Below are 8,674 nucleotides of genomic sequence, written 5' to 3'. Positions count from 1 at the left end.
TTCTTGTACCGGATCTCCTCTCTGGTAAACAAGAATACCCTGAAGACTCTGGCAGGAGCACTCATTCAAGGGTACTACGACTATGCGTGCACCTCATGGTACCAAAGCACCTCAAAGGCGCTTAAAACAAAATTACAAACATCACAAAAGAAACTGGTCAGACTACTACTTGACCTTACCCCCAGAACCCACCTCACCCTGCCCACTTTGACAACCTAGGATGGCTTAGAGTAGACGACAGAGTACAGCAACTTGCAATGGGCCTGGTCTACAAGATACACTATACGACTAAGGTACCCATGTACATGTCAAAATACTTCCCAAAGGTCAGTGAATACCACAACCACTACACCAGAGGAAGCTCAACAAATCATGTTAAACCCAGATTCGGCTCAAACAAGGGACTAAACACGTTTCGCAATTATGCCACATCAATGTGGAACGCCCTACCCAAAGCTGTAAAGGAATGTGAATCCCTACCCACATTCAAAACCGCTCTTAAAGAGCACCTATGGGAGGCTGCAATTCAAAACTGGCCACCGTAAATGCCCAAAACCCCCACCACCTCCTAATAGACAGTCTCCTCCCCACCGCATGTATATATTCCCTCCCCGCCGTATGTATATTTCTATCCCACCCACCCACCCCCTCCTAATGTACAGTCCCCTCCCCATCATATGTATATACTCTGTCAGGATCTAGGGGTAACAGTACTGTATATTTGAATACCGTTTATGTCACAAATGTATCAGTACTAAATACCTATATGTCCCTATGCCATAAATGTCATATTGTCATGTATGTTGTGTATGTCATAAATGTCTATATGAATTGAAAATGGGGGACCCTGATGGAAACAAGACAAACGTCTTTCTCAGGTCTGCATCCCCTTAACAATTGTGTGTATTGAGCCGTACTGTATTGTACCCATTCTGCAATCTGTTAAATAAAGTTTTCATTCATTCATTCATTCATTCATTCATTCATTCATTCATTCATTCATTCATTCATTCATTCAATCTTTGGTAAGAGGACAAGCATCAATCAAGGGGACAGCGGTGGCCTAAAGGCTAGAGAAGCGAGCTTGTAACCTGGATGGTCGCCGGTTCGCCCCCTCAATACCAACCACTGACGTGCCTTTGAGCAAGACACTTAACCCCCAACTGCTCCAGTGGAGTTGCTCAGTGGCCAACAGTGTCATACTGTGGTTGTACTGGGCGGCACCCAGGTGTGTGAATGTATGTAACTGTGTGAGTGTGAAGCAGGGTGGTGCTGAAAAAGAGCATCTGTGCTCAGCGAACACCCTGGGTAAATAAAGGTTACAAATTTAAAAAAAAATAATAGCCCAACACATTGCATAGCAGCAAGTATCTTCTAATCTAATCATAGTAATACCTGTAGGTGGCAGCATTATGCATATTTATTTATCCATTCATGACATAATTATAGCTCTGTCTAATACACATATTAAATAATAAAACTAGTGCTGTCAATAGATTTAAAAAAATTAACTAATTAATCTCACAATTTTCTGTAATTAATCTAGATTAATCTAGATTAAAAATAGCATGTTTCTACATAAAACCGACGCTTGTAACAGATATTTACTTGAGTAAAATCATGGAATTAATGTAAAATCAACACAAAGAAAGTATATTTAGATTCAAAGAATATTTTAATAGCTTTCTTTGAATACAGTTTCTCTCCTGTGAAATACAAATGTTCAACAAAACCATCAACATTGACTCAGCTAGACCCCTTTCTTATATCCGCGGCGCTAATAGATTAATCTAGATACATTTATTTTAATGCTTTAATAAATTTAAATTAAAGCATTCATTTTGACAGCCCTAAATAAAACATACAATTACTTAATTAACTATTAAAGGGGAACTATTTTACTATTTCTTTCACTATTTGGGCACTTTTACACAATTCATGTGAGTCTATGGAACACCTCTGTAATTATCTTTTTTTTTTATTATTCATTGTTTTGTATTTCTAATCAAGACCTCAAAAACAGCATTTTTCTACCTCAAGATCTCGAGCCGTTTTGAGCCTGGGCTCCAGCCACTGTGTGCAGCTCATCTTGTACCTCGCCATTATCATGCAGCGGTGTCTTTCTGACATCACAAATCATCACATTTTCAGATGACTCAGTTCAGTCAGGGTGAATATTGTGAGAGGAGAATTGGAAGAATGTGCCAATATGAGAATTAGAGACATAGATCATATTAATATAAGTTCACATAGCTAGGAAACAATGCTAAACACTCAAAAAGGCCATTTATAAGATAGTTCCCCTTTAAGAACCCATTATAGGGCGGTCAGGTGGCGTAGCGGAGATTGCGTTCATCACCAACACTGGAGACGCTGGATTCGCGTGTTCGAATCCAGCTCCCGGCGTTGTCACCAGCTTGGCTGGCCGTTCACACTAATACAATTTGGCAGTATTAGGGGGTGGGGAAGCTGGCGGGTGGGAATCTGGCATTGTGGACAGCAACGCCTACAGGTCAGGTCTCGGCGCTTGCTAAGTGGGGCAGGACTTGGTGGAGATAGCGTGCCCTCCCACGCGTTACACTTCACCAATGAGAGCCCTCACTGCCAAGTGAAAAGACGTCACTGGCTGTCGGCGCACGTCTCGGGGGAAGCGTGCGATTGACTCGGGACGCCCTTGTACCGACTCGTAGGAGAACATGCATACAGCGCCAGGTAGGGGAGGGGGGGGAATTGGCACAATGACTAATTGGGACGGGCAGAAAATCAGAAAAAAATTATTAAATAAAAACATTATAGTATATACTATTTAAGATAATCTACTTGTAACTGAGGGGTACAATTCCCTGACTGTATTGATAAGTATGGTATCATTAAACCACTACCGCTTTATGTACTTTAATTACTGGCCATACAGTACACGATATATGAATATGATGAACACTTCCCACAATGAAATCGGTTCCAGTCAAAGGTATTAATCAAGTATTTAATGGAGCAAAAGGTACATAGGATACTTTACATTATTCTTTGAATGCACTTGTAAGGCAAAGGAATATGCGTAGGCAAATCAATAATGAATGTCCATTCTCTGGTTACGCAGGAGGTAATTATACAACCTGAATCTTAGGGAATTATATCTATGGTACACTAGTAATATAGCGGGAGATACTGGAAGGGGTTCCCACTGGTTGTAAGCCAGCAGGGGGGGTAGAAGATCTGTCGGTAGTAGGACGTCTGGTCAACGATGACTAGGGAGACTTCAGGTACAGAAGCCGGTGCAGTAGCCTCTTGATCCACAGACGAATACAGCTTGGTTCTCTTGTAGACTGTAGCTCCACAGTGAAGAAAGCTAGTCGACCTCAGACTCTCTGAGGCGCCGACTCGACTTGACTCCTCGCGGGGTAAATCCAACACGTGCAGGCGTCGGCGATTATCCGCTCCATAAATCACAGGACCAAAGCAAATATATTCCAGCCGCAAAGGGCTATGTAGTCGTCGGGTAGATTAATCCAGTGTACATGTCCATACGGCTCTCGTCTAGGTCTCCTCGGGTGAAAGCGCCATGTGGTCGGCCCAGCCTGGATAAGAACTCTAGCTAATACGAGGAAGCGTTGGAGATACTGGTCACTGTAGAACTTTAACCGCACGATACACTATACACAAATAGACTATTAAAGACTTAATAGAAATATGTCGCACTCGACGGTATAGTGCCAAACTCTGACAATTCAGTTATTAATTCGCACGCGGTCTCGATGCTCTATTCTGAGGCCAAACAGGCCATACTTCACCGCACGTTGTATCGTGGGTGAGGCTTCAACTTATCGGTAACATACTAAATGGACGAAGGGGCTTCTATATTCACCTGCGCCGTATTTATACGCACGGTGAACAAACTAGTTCCAATCTCATTTCTGTCGCGTATCCCTGGGCAAGGCCGGGCATGTCCAGACACATCTTGACGGTGACTTTGAACCTGACTCCGGAGGCCGGTCCCTGGCGCCGGTGGACCGCTGTCCAATAGGAGAATGAACTATTATGGTCTGGGCTAAAGGGATATTCCGTGTATATGTACAAGGAATATACAAGGGATATCAAACGATATACAAATACTATGCAATATATATCAATAAATAAATATATATATTCGGTTTAATCTGATCCTTTGTAACAGCCGCCCCCTAATTAGTCCCACCTAATTAGCTAAGCAGAGACAGATTAACCGCACTGTCCACTACTCAATGTCTGCTGTGAGGGTCGGTCAGTTCACAAAGTCATGGGGTCATGGTCGTCATCGATGGTATCGGGGAGCCTTGGCAGTTCTATTAGCCTTGCCACAGGTCGGGTGTAGGTCCGCCCTTGGACGAGCACTTCGGCTGCTCTGACCTTTCCGTCGGCACCGGTGATCACTTTGCTTACGCGGCCAGCCGGCCACATAGCTCGGGGTAGTGACTGGTCGATAATCATGACGACTGTTCCTTCTGTCAAATTGTCTCTCTCTTTCACCCATTTCTGGCGGGTCTGTAGAGACGGTAGGTAGTGGAGTAGGAAGCTGTTCCAAAACTTGTCAGCCAATACTTGACTGTACCTCCACATTCTTCGGCCGTTCGCTTCTTCAGGCCTGTACATTGTCTGTGGTAGCGCGGGGTCCAGCCGCCCCATCAAGAGTGTGTTGGGGGTGACTGGGTCGACATCTGCTACATCACTTGAGACGTAACCGAGGGGCTTTGAGTTCAATACTCCCTCGATCTCCGTGAGGACTGTCATTAGGACTTCTTCCGCCACGGTCTGGGCCCCAAGCACGGCGTACAGGGCTGTCTTTATTGAACGTACTTCTCGTTCCCAAGTTCCACCGAAGTGAGGTGCGTTCGGGGGATTAAACTGGAAGTCAATCTGGTATGGAGCGAGGTGGGTCTTAAGTTCTGGGCCCATAGCTTGGAAGCTCTCTCTCAGCTCTCTTTCTCCGCCTTTGAAGTTTGTCCCGTGATCAGACAACAATATAGACGGTTTTCCTTTCCGCGATGTGAATCTTCGGAAGGCCATAAGGAATGAGTCTGTGCTCATGGTTGGAAGGAGTTCTATATGCATCGCTCGGGTGGTCATGCATTTGAATACAATACCCCACCGCTTCTCGGTGCCTCTTCCTTTCTTTATATACAGCAGGCCGAAACAGTCCATACCGGTGGAGTGAAAAGGCTTGTCGCCGAGTCGGAGGCGACAGGGAGGTAGGTCAGCCATCCGGGGTATACTGGGCTGCGCTCGCCACTTACGACAGTCTAGACAGGTTCGCTGGAAGCGCCGCACTGCTTCTCTCCCTTGCAGTATCCAATAACGACGTCTGATCTCCGCGAAGACTCTCTCTGCCCCGGCGTGATGCACATCCTCGTCGTATTTCTTTATAATCAGCTCTGTGACCTTGTGTCGGCTGTTTAAGACTATCGGGTACTTGACGTCATCCGGTAAGTCTGGAGCTCTCCGCAGACGACCACCCACTCTGATGAGACCATGGGCGTCGCTCTCGGGGGCTAGGTGGAGCAGTCTGCTGTCTGATGGGACGGGCTTTGCTCCCTGTAGACAGTCTAGCTCATCGGGGAACGAGTCTCTTTGGGCTCGTTGTAGTAGAAGAAGTTCTGCTTCTTCGTAGTCAGCTGCAGTAATGTCAGTAGTGAGCTGAACCTCTGGGTGGTGCCACAGGAATGTCTTTAGCTGCGCACTTTCTAGGGTGAGGCAATCGTCTATGTCGGGGTCTGTGGAGACGAGTGTGTTCAATCCACAGAACATAGATTTCTTGTTTTCTGCCTCCTCTTTACTCGCTTCCCGTGGGGTGGGTGTAGGCCACTCTTCTTCCGGGAGCTTGAGGAACTCTGGCCCGTCACTGTATAGGTTGTGACGGGTGAGGTCATCCAGGGACATTCCCCGGGTGATGACGTCAGCTGGGTTGTGTTTTGTGTCCACATACCTCCAGCTTGGTACTTCTGTTAAATCTTGAATCTCTGTGACTCTGACTCCCACGAAGACCTTGTATCTGCACGAATCAGACCGGATCCATGTGAGTACTGTCGTGGAGTCTGACCACAAGATTGTTCTTTGCACCGGAATGGTGAGTTCACGTTGGATTAACGTGGCGAGTTGCGCTCCTGCTAGGGCTGCGCAGAGCTCTAGACGCGGGATAGATTGTTGCTTTCGTGGGGCTATTCTTGAGCGGGCCAGGATGAAAGCAGTATGTATTTCTCCTCCCTCCTCTCGGGCACGCAAGTAGGCCACCGAACCGTAGGCTACTTCGGAGGCGTCGCTGAAGACGTGCAGGTCCATCTGGCACGTCTCCGGCCTCACTGTGGGTGGGAAGTAGCTGCGGCGTATGTTAACACCTGGGAGTGAGCTGAGTTCCGTCTCCCACTCTCTCCATGTGGATGCAAGGTGTTCGGGTATGGGGTCGTCCCAGCCCTGGTCCTTGTCCCATAACGCTCTTACAATCATCTTTGCCCTGGTGGTGTAAGGTAGAATACATCCCAACGGGTCATATTGTCTGGCGAGTGTTCTGTATACACTCCGTCTGGTGGTCGGTAGTGCAGTCGACCTTCCCTGCTCCTTGGTCAGGGGTGTGTGTTTATAATGGAGCGAGTCTGTTTTGAAGCGCCAGACTAGTCCTAATGTCATTTCTTGGGCTTCTCCTGGGATGGTCGCCATCCAGGTCTCGCTGCTTGCTGCCTTGTCCTCGGGGGAGAGGCTGCGCAATACTTGCGGGTCGCTGCTGGCCCACTGCCTGAGATCAAAGCCGCCTTTGATCAGGGAGGCGCGGAGCTTGAGTAGAAGGGCCTCGGCTTCTTCTGGCGTCGAGACGCTTTGCAGACAGTTGTCCACGTAGAAACTATTTTCTACACTTTTTCGGACCTCTTCATCTGCTGCTGGGTCCTCTGCGACGTGTTTTTGCAGTGCAAACGTAGCACAGCATGGGCTGCATGTGGTTCCGAAAGGGAGGACTTCCCATTGATAGATGGCTGGTTGCTCATCCCCGATCCTCTCTCTCCATAGGAACCGCAGCAGGGGCTTGTCCTCCTCCACTAGTCTCACCTGCAGGAACATCCCTTTGATGTCGCCGCTGATGGCCACCTTGGCCTGGCGGAAACGTAGTAACACGCCTAGTAGGGAGGGGCCGAGTGTTGGGCCGGGCAAGAGCTCTTTATTCAGATTTTGTGATCCGATCTGGTAGCTGCAGTTGAACACAATACGATCCTTGCCGTTGTGGTGGACTTTGTGGTGCGGCACGTACCATGATTCGGTCGTCTGATCGGCCTCTTTAATGTCAATTTTCTTTATGTGTCCCGCTGTGATTAGCTTGTTAATCTCAGCGCGGTACACAGTCTCTTGAGCGGGGTCTCTGGCTAGGCGCCGCTCTGTGTTCAATAGATACCGCTCCGTCGCTTCTTTTGGGGCGTGGAAGGTGGGCATACCCTCTCGCCTCAGGAGTGGAGTTGCGTATCTCATCACTCCGTTGACTTTGACTCTCTTTGTCCCTTGCTTGAGGAGTGCTATGGCGTAAATGTCTTCCTTGGAACGAATGTCTTTCTTTTCGTTCTTAAAGGGCATTGTCTCTAGTGTCCATAGCCTCTCGACATGCTGTAGGAGGGTGGTGTCTTCTTCTGTCACTCTGGAGTGGAGGCAGCTAGTGGCTGCTGTTCGGTTAAGAGACTTAGCGAGGGGGCCTTGTAATGTCCATCCTAGGCGGGTCTCGACTGCTGCAGGACAGCCTCTGGGCCCTGTGTGGACCCGGTCAATCGGGACGATGAGGTCTGCATGGTCGGAGCCTATCAGCAGGGTCGGGGTGGCACCGTCTATGAGCGGGATAGGTAGTTGACGCAGGTGCACATATTTATCCATCAGCTTGGCGATGGGGTAGGTGTACTGCGACAGGCCTATTTCTTGGCTGGTGAAAGCATTAGTAATCCTATACCGTCTCTCTGGCTGCCCGCTTGCTGCGATAGTGAAGGAGACATTCTCGCCCTTTATCGTCTTTAGATCTCTTCTTATTGTCCGAATCGTCATCTGGTTTTCGCTCCCCCGCAGCCCCAGCTGGGCCGCAGCGGACGCGAGGAGAAGGGTCTTCTCTGACCCGTCGTCAAGGACGGCGTAAGTGTCCATGACCTTGTCTTGGTAACTCAGTGTTACGCGGACCACCTTTAAGAGCACTCGGGCGCCCCCGCTGCTGGCGGGGTCAATGTACATAACACTTGCCTTTGTGCTGCTTGAGGGTGCAGGCTTTCTTCTGTTACTGTCGTGTAGGACATCTAGGTGGGCTCCGTCACACCGACTACACCTCTTCTTTAAGCGGCAATCGGCTGCCATGTGACTGCGCGCACATCGGTAACAGCGTCGGTTGGACTTTATCGATTGACCCAACTCGTCGGCGGTCATCTTCTTGAACGTGTCACATTGTGACAACCAGTGTTCCTTTTCGCAGTACGGGCACACCATCTTCCACTTCTCTTTTATCGAGGGGGTACTGTGGTTCTTGCTGCTCGGTACTGATTCTGATTGGTGCATGACGGTCACCAATCTTCAGCCATCGTTTGCTCTCCTAGGTCCCTCTCTGGAGCTTGGGGTGCTCCGCATGAACGTATCCAACCGTAGGCTGTTGACTTCTCTCGCCAGGAAGTCGGCTAGGTCTAGGAGGGAT

This window comes from Notolepis coatsorum (genome assembly GCF_963971535.1).
Source record: "Notolepis coatsorum genome assembly, chromosome: 5".
Classification (NCBI taxonomy): domain Eukaryota; kingdom Metazoa; phylum Chordata; class Actinopteri; order Aulopiformes; family Paralepididae; genus Notolepis; species Notolepis coatsorum.
Note: the sequence above shows the minus strand (reverse complement) of the source record.